Raw genomic sequence first — 14,091 nt, 5'->3', positions numbered from 1 at the left:
CTTCTTATATTTATCATCATCACGTTACAATGATTTGTGACGTGATGTTGTTAAGTATTTCATGCCATTGTCAATGTCGGAATTTAACAGATGCAGAGTCTACTTGATGTCTTATTTGGATCACATGAAGGCTTTTATGACGTCAAAAAAAATTTACTATAGTAAATAAGTGACACGGGACTCCAGATCAATTTTGTCACTTGTATTCTTACATACACTTTGTTCATGCTGTTAAATAAATTATTGTGCCTCGTGGTCTGTCATGGCTCCATGACATTTGCTCTGGCGACAAATGCTCCGCTCTAAATTCCACACACTTTTCGAATGACCAACTTCAACCCTGGATTTGACACTATACACTTTCCTTAACCTAACATAAAACATATTGCAACCCTAACCCTACATCTTAGACGATATAAAGCACGGAGCAATTGTCGCAGGAGCAAATGTCGTGTAACATCTGTCATAATGTACAGATTGGGCCACAACTATCGACACCGTTCTCCAACTGCAGGGCAAAGGTTAGTTAGTTGTACACCATGACAGAGAATGAAAGGAGCCAATCCATTGGCTGGAAGTCAAATGACGTCATTATAACGCAGGAGACGTAATTGTAATGTCTGTTTCTTATCAAATGTCAGTCGAACGGAATGGCGAGAGATGCGATACATGCAGTGATGTTATAGTTTATGAGTATTGGCATGATTATGAATGATAACTGTATAGACCATTGTGATGACCATCATGATTTCGACGTCTCGACGATAATTACAGTGATGATGGTAACGTTCGTAAAAATGCCTTTGTGTTAAAGACAAATGGGAACGGGATAACTTTCTGAAATTCTATATTGTGAGGATTGACATGGTTGGAATCTTGGGAAGAACACCGCGCTGAAGTGTTAAAGGGAAATGGACAATAGACAATGGTAAACATTATTTCAGGTGATGTCGTACATTCAAATGGTTTTCATGACCGCAATACATGTACATGCATTCATCCATCATGTCATCACAGTTTATACAGTGCGTCCCAGAAAAAACGAAACCGAGATTTAGCGATGATTTATCATAACTTAATCATAAATAAAATAGACAAATGACCTACCAATGTAAAGCTTAGAATCTCCTCTTTCATCTGGTATTACTTAGATTATTCATCATTCACGCATGAGCGAGCAAAAACAATTCGAAGAAAGGATGCCAAAAACTCATTTGGCGGGGGGTATCTGAATTTCAAAAAGAAAATCTCATGACTAAAAAGTTCAATATCTGCTCTTTTCTTTAATACCTTAATCACAGAAAATGGTCACGAAGTAAAGAAGTTATGATCCCTCGAAACAATGCTTGTATTTCCACAATTTCATTAAATAATCGTGTTTTCACCGGTTTCCCACAGAAGCTATCGCACGGTAACAAAAGACTAAATGCATGGCTGATCGTCAACAAAACGGAGTGTCGAGTGAGTTTGAACGCTAGCCTGTAAAATCTCTTCATTTTATGTAATTATTGAAATTCAAGCCTTATTTCAAATAACCAGAACTTTGTTATTTCTTGACCATTTTCTGTAATTGAGGTATCAAATTAAAGTGCAGATATTGAACTTTCCAAAAATGTGGTTTTCTTTTTAAAACCCAGATACGGCCCGCCAAGTGACATTTTGGTATCCCCTTTTGTTTTTGCTCACTCATGCGTGAATGAGAAATCATCTAAGTAATTTCAGATGAAAGAGAAGATTCTAAGCTTTAAAATGGTAGGTCATTTGTCTATTGTATTTGTGATTAAGTTATGATAAATCATCGATAAATCTCAGTTTCGTTTTTTGTGGGACGCACTGTATAGGGTCATACATGTAGTCTTGGTATTTCTACCTAAGGATTTGTAACATCTATCACCCCCATTCTGTTCCACAACGGCGTCCTCTAGCCTGCTCACGTCTCAATCGTTCAGAAATAGGGGTGTGTCTTTATCTATTCAAGCTTAGGTCATATTGGGTGATTTCAAGTTCAGTGTTGACCTATTGGTTATGGGTGTTAGGTCAATTTTTTTCACACGAGCATAAATCCAAACATGAAATGAAGACGGTCCTGAAAAGTCACTCACTAGTTTGTTTAGATGTCAATAATGTGATCTGGATCAGTTTTACAAACTCATAATAGATTTTGGAGCTAGGGGAAGCAATCCAAATTCCAACACCGGACTTTAAATCACCCATTGTCTGTAGATGGTTGAATAACCACCATCATCCAAATCATGATATTTTTTCTACATTTATTCTCTACTCATGACTGTAATTACAATCAATCGAAGCGCTTTATTTTTAATAGGATTGTCATCACGACCAAAAACACGACGACACTCTCCCACGGTTGTACATTGTTCAAATTTTGGGGAAATATGCCCCTAGTCTGCAGGCACAGAACCTGATTGTAACTTTGATCAACAAGTGTGCCTCCACGCAAAGACTAGCACATACAAAACTTGCTCAGAGAGCCTTCAGTACACAAGGCATGAGTAGGCTGCACATTCAGTCCCTTAACTCGAGTGAAGGGTTTGCCCAGCAGACTAATATTCGGCTCCATTTGGCCCCGGGATAGCACCCCATGCAAACAAATGGTCTTGCGTCTTCTGTGCGTGTACATCAAACGGGTAGAATTGAGCTACTACATTGGCATCTAATAACGATGTAATTGCCGCATGCCAAGAGAGCTAAATTTTCTTCACATTGAAGTAAATCACAAAGGTTTATTTTCAATTGGTCCAATCCCAATTCGTCCAATTACAAACTCATCTGCTATCATTTAGTCTATCGTCAGTTCGTCCACTATCCACATGGTCTAAATCCATTTCGTCCACTCATCATTTTGTCTAATGACCATTTGGTCCAATAGCCATTTAGTCCATATACCATTTCGTCTAATTGGACTAAGTGCTAATCGGGCGAAAGGAATGAAAATAAAATGGATATTTGACCAACTGGTTATGAGACGAAATGGTCATAGACGAACTGGTGATTAGACGAAGTAAAGATGGGACCAAATGGTTGTTAGACGAAATGTTTATGGACGGAATACCATTAGACTAAATAAAGTTAGGCCATGTGGTGAGTGGATGAGTTAGCAGTAGACGAATTTGAAATTTACCATCACTAATATCATTTTGAGTAAGTTTTTTTCATGGACTAGAAATGTTTTTATGCCCTTAGACCATATTGATATAATTGCCCCTTTTCACTTTTCACACCCGATGCCCTTCTTTTTTGGATGTTTCTTCACTTCAATCTTGGTACCGACATCCATATGGTTGGTAACGCGCCCCTTCTTTTATTGTTTTATCTTTTCATTTGTTTAATGATCTTTTACAAACTACAACATTCTCCTTTTTTGTCTCATTTTGCAGCATCGACTTCTTTCTCTTTATTCACGGTTTGCATTTCTCTTTCTCCTTAGCACGCATCTGGACTACAAGTATTACAAGACAGATCCAAATACCATAAACGTTCTTCTGTTTCGAAATGCAATCATCGGCTCACCGCGGAATATTTTAGGACTGAATCATAACCGCTGAAATGTGATTATTGTCAAGTCCTAGGAATGGTCCGTGGCATAACATATTTTTTAATAGAAAGACTGATCACTGAACTAGAGTTATTTAAAGGTTCATATTCAACTTTCAGTTTCATAAAACTTGCAAATCGTTTGTTCACAGCTTTTGAGATTGAGAGTTACATTATTGGTATGACGCAATATTCGTTCAGACCTCTTAGAAAGGCAGCAATTAATTTATTTTTGTCTATTATACGTAAAATAATTTGAAGATGTACTGTAGTAAATCAAATTATAAAACAAGTTGACAGATATGGTGTATCACCTAAAATAGACGGTATTTAGCGATATTCTATTTGTAAAGCATATATGTAGCTTTGCTGATGTTGATATCTATGTCTATACCATCACACGTATGCATGTACATGCTGTATAATTTTTGCCGCGACACAAAAGGCCCCAACGATCGAAATGAAATATTTAAAAAATTGCCAAATTACTTGCGAGTAACAAAAGTACTAACAAAGTCGTATTTTCCATTAAATCATTGGAATGGACGAAGATCTTAGCATTTTTGTTGAAAATATTCGATTGTAAAAAAAAAATGCTCATAAAATTCTTGGCGCCGTTTTCTTTTGGACGTGTGGGGAGACGATAGACACGATGGAGAATGTTCTCAGATGCCAAGAGCCTGAATATTGGAGCATTGAGCGAGTGGGTATAGATTTACGATGTAGATTTGAATGGTTTAGTAGCGCACCATCAGTCATGAGTTGTACTCAGCTACTGTCTGCAGCGAGTCTTTCAACGATCGGTCCATTTGGTATCTAATCATTGCTCTGAACGACCCTATATTCATTATCTTCAAATATATTCGTATTTTAACAACCATTCTCCCCCAAAAGTACTATGATAAGGCGCAAACTAATGATACAGTCTCATTGCAGAGAGGTCAATAATATGTGACCCAGTTCTACACAGGGACGAGTAAAGTCACAGTATAGGCAAAAGATGAAACTTAATGATTAAACTTTATGGCCCGTATTCTGATAGCAGGTTTAACTTTAACTCAGGTTTAAAGTTGTGGTTTAAGTATGGGAAGCCGAAAGTATCAAAATTTTTATTAAGTTGTATGTTTTTATGTTTACTGTGCTCTTTCCTGATTCATCGATGGTGAAGACAATCATCTATTTATACTTCCTAGACAATTATGAATGATTTGAGAGCCAAAATGAGCTGAAGTATGATATCTCTACTGTTACTGATTTATGTAACAATTGGCTATCCATAAATGAAGGTCCTCGGCCAGTTTTATTTCATGACCTTAGCATTTACAATAATCGTCATTCGACATTCACCATCAATGATCTATTTCAAAACCACGACTTAACCACATTAACCAAGCCACAAGTCCCACAAATATATATATATTATACCATGGTTGTAGTATATAGGTCTATGATTATCCATATATGTATCAATATCCATAAATCCCATGGCTATGTGGTCGTGATTTTTTTATACGTCTTATAGGCCTATGCCATATTTTCTGGTGCAACCTAACAACTTTATTGCTCCACACATCAAACCAAAACTCATCTTTCGGATTTAAATGTGATTGCTCTGGTTTCAAAATAACGTGTGACTGACTGGAGATCTTCCTACTTGATAAATCTTTCAAAATCATCATCGTTGGAACTGTCTTTGCCAATGTCGAGGTGAAGCGCATGCATTGTGACGTCTGACAGTCGGTCAATTCCTATGAGCAGGTTATTTTCGTCACCCGACTACTTCTTTGGATCAATGCGATGGGCTGAAGCCATAGGGTGCATCAAATCCAATTTGACACCCCACCCTCTCTCTCTCCCCCTCTCTTCCCCTCTCTCTCTCTCTTTATCTTTCTTTCTTTGTTTGTTTGTATCTTTCTTTTTTTCTTTATTTATTTCTCTCTTTCCTTCTTTATTTATTTTTTTCTCTTTTTTTATATTTCGTTCTTTCTTTTTTCTTTCTTTCTTACAATCTTTTTTTTCTCTATCTCCCGCTTATTCCTCCTTCACTTCCTCTTTCTTTTTTTTCTCTTGATACGTTCATATAATTCTCTCATGTACTGTACATTTCCCACTTTTTGCGTTCCTCCGCCTTTCCTCCTCTTGAAATTTCTCTCTCTTTCTCTCTCCGTATATTCATTCGTCATGTTTTCGAACGTTCCCCCAATCCCGTCGTCTCTTCTTCTTCTTTCTCTTCTTTTCTTCTTCCTCATCATCCAACTATTTTTCTTCTTTTCTTCACATTCCTATTTACATTCATCATCATATTAATTAATGATAATCATCATTCATATTAACTATCATCTTCTATCCTTCCATTTTCTATTCATTATCGTCTTTTTTTCTTTGCAAGTTATTTTTCTTCTTCTTCTCCTCCTCCTCCTTCTTCTTCTCCTCATCCTTCTTCTTCTTTTTCTTTTTCTTTTTATTCTTCTTGTTCTTGTTCTTCTTCTCCTTCTTCTTCTTCTCCTCCTCCTCCTTCTTCTTCTTCTTCTTCAATGACACCAAGGATGTACAACGTTTCCCCCTTCCCAATCCATTTTTTTTAATTGGAATGTCTCAGGATTTGTATATTTTTCTGACAATTTGTATTGATCTGCAGAATATGTGTAGCGTTCTGAAACTAAAACATCTTTGATTCCTATTAACAAAATATTGGATGTTCTATTATTCATGTCTTTGATTTTGATATTAATGTATAATGCATGACACACGTGTTTCTAGTGTTTTTAATTACCAACATCTTTTTAAAACTAATTAGTACATTTCAGCTGCTACTCTGGTTAGGGTCGTGCAATTTATATGAGCATTTTACATACATGTAATGTCACCGGTTCGTTTCAACATTGAAGTCTACACAACACACTTCCGCTTTCAATGTTTCGCAATTTTTCTTTAATTATTTCCGCGGCCCAAACCTGCCATGATTATATCCAATACTATATGCGAGTATAGTTCATGTAATGTTTCATTTTCAAGACGTAAAAATGGAAATCCCCATATAAAACAAACAATAACTATCATGCCAGTTCATAATGTTTGCACAGACAAGTATTCGATCAAGTCTTCATCAAGATAACTGATAGCGTGAAGACTTTGTTCTACACTCGACCAACGTGTTCTTTATCAATTATCAAAACATGATATATTGCGTTATTCGATGTAAAACTAAAATGTATATCTGTAGATGCCAGGCACAGAAATGGATGACCTAATGTATGATAATAATTGACTAATAATGATAGATATAAAAATATATTCATGTGTTTCTTGTATTTTAAATCATATTCATGTGTTTCTTGTATTTTAAATCATATTCATGTGTACATGAAGGTGGCATGTACTCTCTCGAATTGCAAAGATTATACGTGTAATGTATGTTAAAACGCTTAACCAAAAGGCCAAATCATTCTCATATTGTGTGGGCCAAGCGTTTTATATTGCTGCTAAAAAAATAGAATACCGTTATCTGATTATTCTCCCGCGAAAATTTTCAGATCGCTTGCTTCGGTCGATTACCAGTATACTCTTCCCTTTCAAATCAGATTGGGCGGCACGCCAAATGTGTGTCTTAAAGGGGAATCTAGCCTTGGTCATAAAATGTTGTGTTAGAAAGGAGAAAAAATAAATAAAAAGAATTGTGAAACTTTGAAAGAAATCGGACAATCCATCAGAAAGTTATGGCTGTTTTAAAATTGAGATCATTAGGCTATGTAGATTTCAAATTGGCAACTGGGTAAGTAAATCATGACAAGGGGCAAATACAACTTTCCCATAGGGCATGTACTTTATTATCAGGTATTTGTGGGTTCCTCATAAGTACCCATTCCCCTGGGACATTACTCTAATTATAAAATAGGTAATATATTGTTTTATGTCCCCCATGAAAGAAAAAATATAATTTGAATTAAAACTGTAAAAAAGAAATTTTAGCCATTTTATGTATTGGAGAAGGCCGTACATGGAAGAGTAGTCCTTGCCTTACATCACTATGACATCACATATGCGGCCAATTTGAAGTCTCCATGGGTATAGCGATTACCACTATTTTCAACTTTTAAATATTCAGAACTATCTTAATGTTTGTCCTATATTGTTAAAACTTTCACCTATCAACTTGTCTGATTTTTCTTTTTCCTCTAAAAACAAGTTTTATTTGGGTTGGATTCCTCTTTAATCAATTTAGATTACATGAGATACATGTACTCGCTAAAAGCTATTTGTTTAGTCAATCTTTATTTCATATACAGTATGTTATATACAGATTTTCTTTGGGTATAATCTTCAGGAACATTGGCATTTGTTTTCAGTTTATGTTATAAACACATGCATACTCCCTCTTAACCCGATATAAATATATTCTAGGCGTTACGTTGAAATAGACAGACTTTGGATAAGCATTCCTATTGTGAAAGCAAGTTTTCAGGGACATTATATTCTATCTTATTCTAAACGTAATAGCTTTAAAATCATTCATTCTGTATTAAGATGTGAATAATTTACTTTGATATCACATGTTGGGTCTTAATATTCAAGTCGTGTTTAAAGTCAAATGAAAGGAACACCCAGGACACACCAATTTACGATGACCATTATGTATAAATATCTTTCTCGTAATACTGTCAGTATCATTATAGTGTGACCGGGGTTTGACTGACAGATGATGTTGCCCCGTGGACAGATCCAGGATTTTTTTTTATGAGGGGGCTCATCATGATATAGTTTTTGACGAGCAGGAATAAGGCGTTTATCTTAAAAAAAAGATAATGGAACATAATGGGAGTGTGAAATTGCAAGTTCAGATTGCGTAATAAAAAATTGCCCCTCTGGCTTTTCAAAAGAGGGGCAAATATTTACCCCTTCTCATACCCATTCGAAGAATTGCGTGTGAAATTCAAGTCGACTGATACCACGGACCTACTCAATCAAAGTCTAAAGATGCGGGTTTGTCCCTCTTAGAGATATTTATGGAACTGAAAGTTCACTGCAGTTCTCAAAGTCTGTCCAATTTAGATTTTGGTTACATAGTCCACGTGTACATTGTCTTGTTTGTAAAATAGAATATTGATATATTGTGGTTGTGTATTTATTGTTATCTGTATTGGTTTCAGTTGCCTTTTGAGCTTTACATGAATATCATAATTCATGATATACTTGAATACGAAAAGAAATCATCATTATTATAGGAAATGGAGGATTATAAAAATTCCGGCAATACCTATAATGAAAAGACAATAACAGCTATCGTACTACGGGATTTGAAAATGCATTTTTAAATGTACTACATCTGACTCAAGACTGTACGCCCAACTGTATTGAATATTATGATTAAGGGAGTTTCCGCTCTATGACGCACAATGATTATTCAGAAACGTAGAAAATGTATTGCCAATTGCCCTCCATGACAATGAACAACCAAGAAGTCTTTGTCGAAAATCGGTGAATCACTGAAAGCATCAGTTTCGACGAAACTGCTGTTCCGGCACCAAGTTTCGGCAAAGACCTTCTCATCCAGCTGTTTTTTATCATTTGGCAGGCATTTTCAATACATTTGCTGTGTTCGTGAATCCGTCGTGCATCGCGGTGCGAAAACTGAATATTGATAGGTTGATCAGGGAATTGTTAGTGAGATTGATAGACTGTTTGGCCCGTATTCTGAAGTCAGGTTTAATTTGAACTCTGGTTTAAAATTGTGGTTTAACTATGGATAGCCAGTAGTTGCATAAATCTCTAACAAATGTATCAGCCCATTTTTCGCTCAAATCATTCTTAACTGTTTCGGAAAGATAAATAAGATAACTTTCTTCACCATTCACGAGCTAGGAAAGAGCACAGTAAGCATAAGAAACATGCAATGTAAGGAGAATTTTGACATGTTTGGCTTTCCATAATTTTAGCACAGAGTTAGACCATGGTCTAAGTTAAACCTGACTTCAGAATACGGGCCTTAGACATGATGTGCAGAGTCGACCTTTAAAGAGGAAGTTTTGATAATCATTTGCCACGGGATACTGTAAATTATCGCTAATTATTGATTTGTTTATTTGATTGGATTGTCAATATCATTATCACTATTATGTTTTTACATTAAAACAAACTCAAAGTGAAAATGAAACTAAACTAAATACCACAAACGTGTATGTATCAGTATGCTGAGAGATAAACCCAATAACTGTTCGATTTTAGGGTCCTCGTCGAGGAAATATACACTGGTGCTTATACATGCTTATACACATTTATTATTCCTTTCGAAAAAAAAAACTTTGGAGTGGGATTCACTTTGTCCAAAATTTGGTTCTGGTCGACAAAATACAGTCTGTAATCTATCATGAGAAAGTTAAAATTGGGTCGACATTTTCATCCTTTAAAATATGACAAACAAGCGAGCAACAACCAGAAAATGCTGGGGAGAAAAATTATCTGATTTTGGGGGCTATTAAAGGGAGAGTTCGCGGGAAAACCATGCACGAGTCACTGGTTTGTTATGTTCATAATTGTAAAAATAACTCAAACATAAACCTTTAATGTTTTATATGCCACTTTCCAGTATTAACCTATTCTCTGTTTGAGGAATGGCTTATTCACTTCATTACATTAATTATTCAGCAAATTGAAATTTTTTCGTTTTTAATTGTTTTCAAGCATTTCATCTTTAATCTCGATGCGATGAAGATACAAATTGATAAAAACAGATTAGTCATTATCATGATTATTGTGTATCTCGATGCGTGACGGTTTTTCCAATGTTTATCATGTTTATGGGACATAGTAGTTTTTTTTACCAAAGATTAGTGAAGGATAGAATCATGTTGTGTTTTTTTTCTTTCTAATTGCCCTACCTTTCTCGAGCTCCCATTTTCTTCTTGATCATAAATTATTACTTCGAAGCAATCCTAAAATAGCAGGGTAGTCCCACGTGTTGCAATTTAGTAATTGCACTCATTTATCAAAAAAAGGCTACTGAAAATAACTGTAAAAATCGACAAACATTATCCTGAGTAATATTTTGTTTTGTTCTTTGTCTTCGTTCATGTTTATCCTGTTGTTTTGAGTTTGTTCAACTTCATGGGGCTGTATCCGTATATTATCATCAATTTCTCGATACTCGACCTTGTCGGTATTTTTTTTTGGGGGGGAGGGGGTTGAGGGGGAAACCACACATAAATAGAGATCCATTAACTTTTGTTTATTACTTTAAGATGGGATATGACCGTGAGAAACCTGCTTTATTCTAAATATTTCATATTATATTTTTCATTTCATTTTATACTCCGTTGTGCTTGTTTAGTCCCAAAAGAGTACCCCTTCAATATATAGTATAGTTTGAATGTCGTTGTTTTTTGTGGGCGGTTGTGGTATCACTTTGTCCATGCGTGTATGTTGTTGTGTTTATTTATAAATTATTGAAATAAAGCAAGGACGGAGGGGAAAACCCAATACAAGTACTAAAAGAAAAACACACGCCCCATAGAAACTGCTGTTTCTCCCACGTGAACCAAGTGTCTTTTTTTGTTCGTTTATCCTGTCATTATTACAAGCATTTGCGTGGGGCGTATCCATCATTTGACAGGGCACTCGAGTAATAAAACGGGGGGGGGGTGGGGGCGGGGTCATAAATGAAAGAAAAGCTAAGGTCACAAATGCGTTCGTTCGAATCTCGCTGTTCGTACGAAATCTGGACTTCGTAGAGATTCGTAGAAGTTTCATAGATTGGTCTTCTAAATACCGTCTTAATGAAATGATTATCAGTTATACAATGGCCCTAGAATTCGTACGTCTTTCGTAAGAATGCCCCGAGTTATTCTTTCGTCATGACTGTCATACATCTTACGAGTTTTTTTTCCGCAAGATGGCTGTAAGGGTATCAAAAACACCGATTTTCAAGAAAAAGGGTGGTTTTGAAAGACTGGTCAATGGTCAATCGCGGGGTCAAACGTATTAAGGGTATGTTTTTCCCCAAAGCTTTTTTTTTAAGACTAGCCAAACGTGTTTAGGGTACGTTTTTCCCCCAAGCTTTTTCTTCGAGATCATATTTTGGCGACAACTTGTTTAGGGGCCAAAATGTGTAAATAAAGCCCGCGAAAAACTTGTTTAGGGGGTTATTTTGCACACAAAGAAAAAGTCGTTTAGGGGGTGTTTGGAAATTCCTTGGTCACGCGTGTGTACAGCAATATATTTGACTGCCCCCCCCCCCCCTGGGTGGTTGTATTTGCATCTCATGGCACTCGTAAGAAGGATAAGTCATCCGTACACACTTAAAATGTTGGGCAACATTCTGTCCACTGTGTTGGGTAATGTTTGTTGTTAAAAAATATATAAATTTATATATTCTGGGCAATTATTATCCAATTTAGCAAATTTATTACCCAATTATTACTTTTTGTTACCGAATTTGGGCAGATTTTAACCAATAGTTGTGTGGACAGTATGTTGCCCAGGGTTGGTTAAAAGTAGGGCATTTTTGCCCAACTATTTTAAGAGTGTAAGAAGATTTTACTCAGAAGATTTTCATAAATTGTGCACCTACACACTAAGAAATCCCGGTGCAAATGGGGTGTACGATATGTGCGTACACCCCTTAATACCATCGAGGTGCAAGTTAGCTCTTATGCGAGAGTACGTGCCTGTTGTACACCCCTGTACTCTTTGCGCGCACCCCACCAGTCTCGCTGATAGACGTATGGTAGAGATAAAGTTAATTTGTGATCGAAGATTACCCGAAATAACAATGCACTAACGCCACACTTTACCGAAGTGAAATAATTTGTTAAATATTTAATATTTATGTGATAATTGTTTCAAAAACACTTTTGATTATACATTTGGAGAAACAGTAGATAGAGCTACTTGAATCACAACTATCAGCACAAGTCCTAAAAGAATCGGATCATATCGTTAGGGACCTCATCCAATCTCAGCGCTTCTCGCTGGCATAGCGGGAAGAATCTCGACTACAGATAAAACGAAGTGAGTTCGAGTTCCAATTAAAATAACTAAAAAATCGATACAGAAATTGAATGGACCGGAAGTCTCGACAATCTTTTTGTTATTTTATGTGGGGTACATTATGCACCCTAAGGGGTAGACGTGTACACCCTCTAAGGTGCAGATAGACACCCAAAATAGGGGTGCACACTTTTACACCCCTATTCGGGGTGTACGTACGTGTGCACGCCTAGGGGTACTCGTATAGGGACAAGCCTGTGCACCCCTATTAGGGGTGTAAAATTGAACCCAAATTTCTTAGTGTGTACGCCTTACGAGTCCCTTGCGAACGCCTTACAAATGTCAAGAGTCGTTCGTAAGTGCGCCGTACGAATATCCATTCGTAAGGCGTTCATATAAACGCTGTAAGAGCCCTCTATGGACGACGTACGGCGTTTTTACGATCACTGTAAGTATTTAAGGCTTCTAGAATTGTCTCTCAACCCTATAAAATCTGGCGTAGTTCTTACGATGGTTTTACGACGTCCGTATGGCGCCTTACGAGGAGAGGATTTCGTTCGAAGTTAACAAAAAAACTTCGACCAAGCTGTGAACGGTCCACAAACGGTATGCGAATACAGGTTTCTTACAACCTTCTTGAGAAGATCTTACGAAATGGTCTAAAATCGTGGCGGCGTTTGCAGCAGGTATTTGTAATCTAGCCATTCCGAGGGTGGATCATGATATGCAAGAGAATGTGGCAATCGAGTAAGGAAAGAGTGTAAAAAAACACATTATATTTCAAAACGGTACAAGTTTAAGGAGAATGAAACCCAAGTATTTTAGTATTTTAGATGCCTAGCTTGTATTGAAGCAGGAAAGGGACAGAAATGTGGCATTTGTTTCCCATTTCAAATAATTAGATAACTCATAAAATTGATTTCGAGCAATATTTTTTTATTACAATTTCTTTGAAATGGTCCTGAAAGTATGCATAAGGCTATATAAAACGTACTACTTGTGTCCTCACGATTAATAATACTTTATCCCCCCACCCCCCCGACAGGAGATTCATTCGGGCGATGTGCACTCGTTCCATAATTTGCAAGTAATTTAGAACGCCATACTTAAAGCTCTATAACTTTTAATACTTATAAGTACTTTTCCTATTTATTGTCGATACGAAATTAAGTAAACCAGACACATTTGATTTGTGAAATCGTGACCTTATCATCATTGACAAGGACGACGATTGTAGTATCCCCCTTGCCTCCTTTTTAAATCAATTTTGTTTTGCGCCATTCTATTTTAGGTGAAGCCTCCTCCTTTCCCATCCCTTACAAAGCCCAGCGACCGATCAGCACGTAGGCGGATATAAAAAGAGGGAAATGTCCAAATTATATGACTCGTGATAAAATAAGAATTAAAGAAGTAACGAAACGCAAACTAAACCGCCCCCACAAGAAAGATAAGACAGAACAAAAGAGAGGCGTAAGTGTAAAAAAATAAACCTGTAAGTATGTCGAGGGTAGCTTTAAAATGTCATTATTGATGGATATTCCCCTATCTTTGTCG

The sequence above is a fragment of the Lytechinus pictus genome, unplaced genomic scaffold (genome assembly GCF_037042905.1).
Source record: "Lytechinus pictus isolate F3 Inbred unplaced genomic scaffold, Lp3.0 scaffold_25, whole genome shotgun sequence".
Lineage (NCBI taxonomy): Eukaryota > Metazoa > Echinodermata > Echinoidea > Temnopleuroida > Toxopneustidae > Lytechinus > Lytechinus pictus.
Note: the sequence above shows the minus strand (reverse complement) of the source record.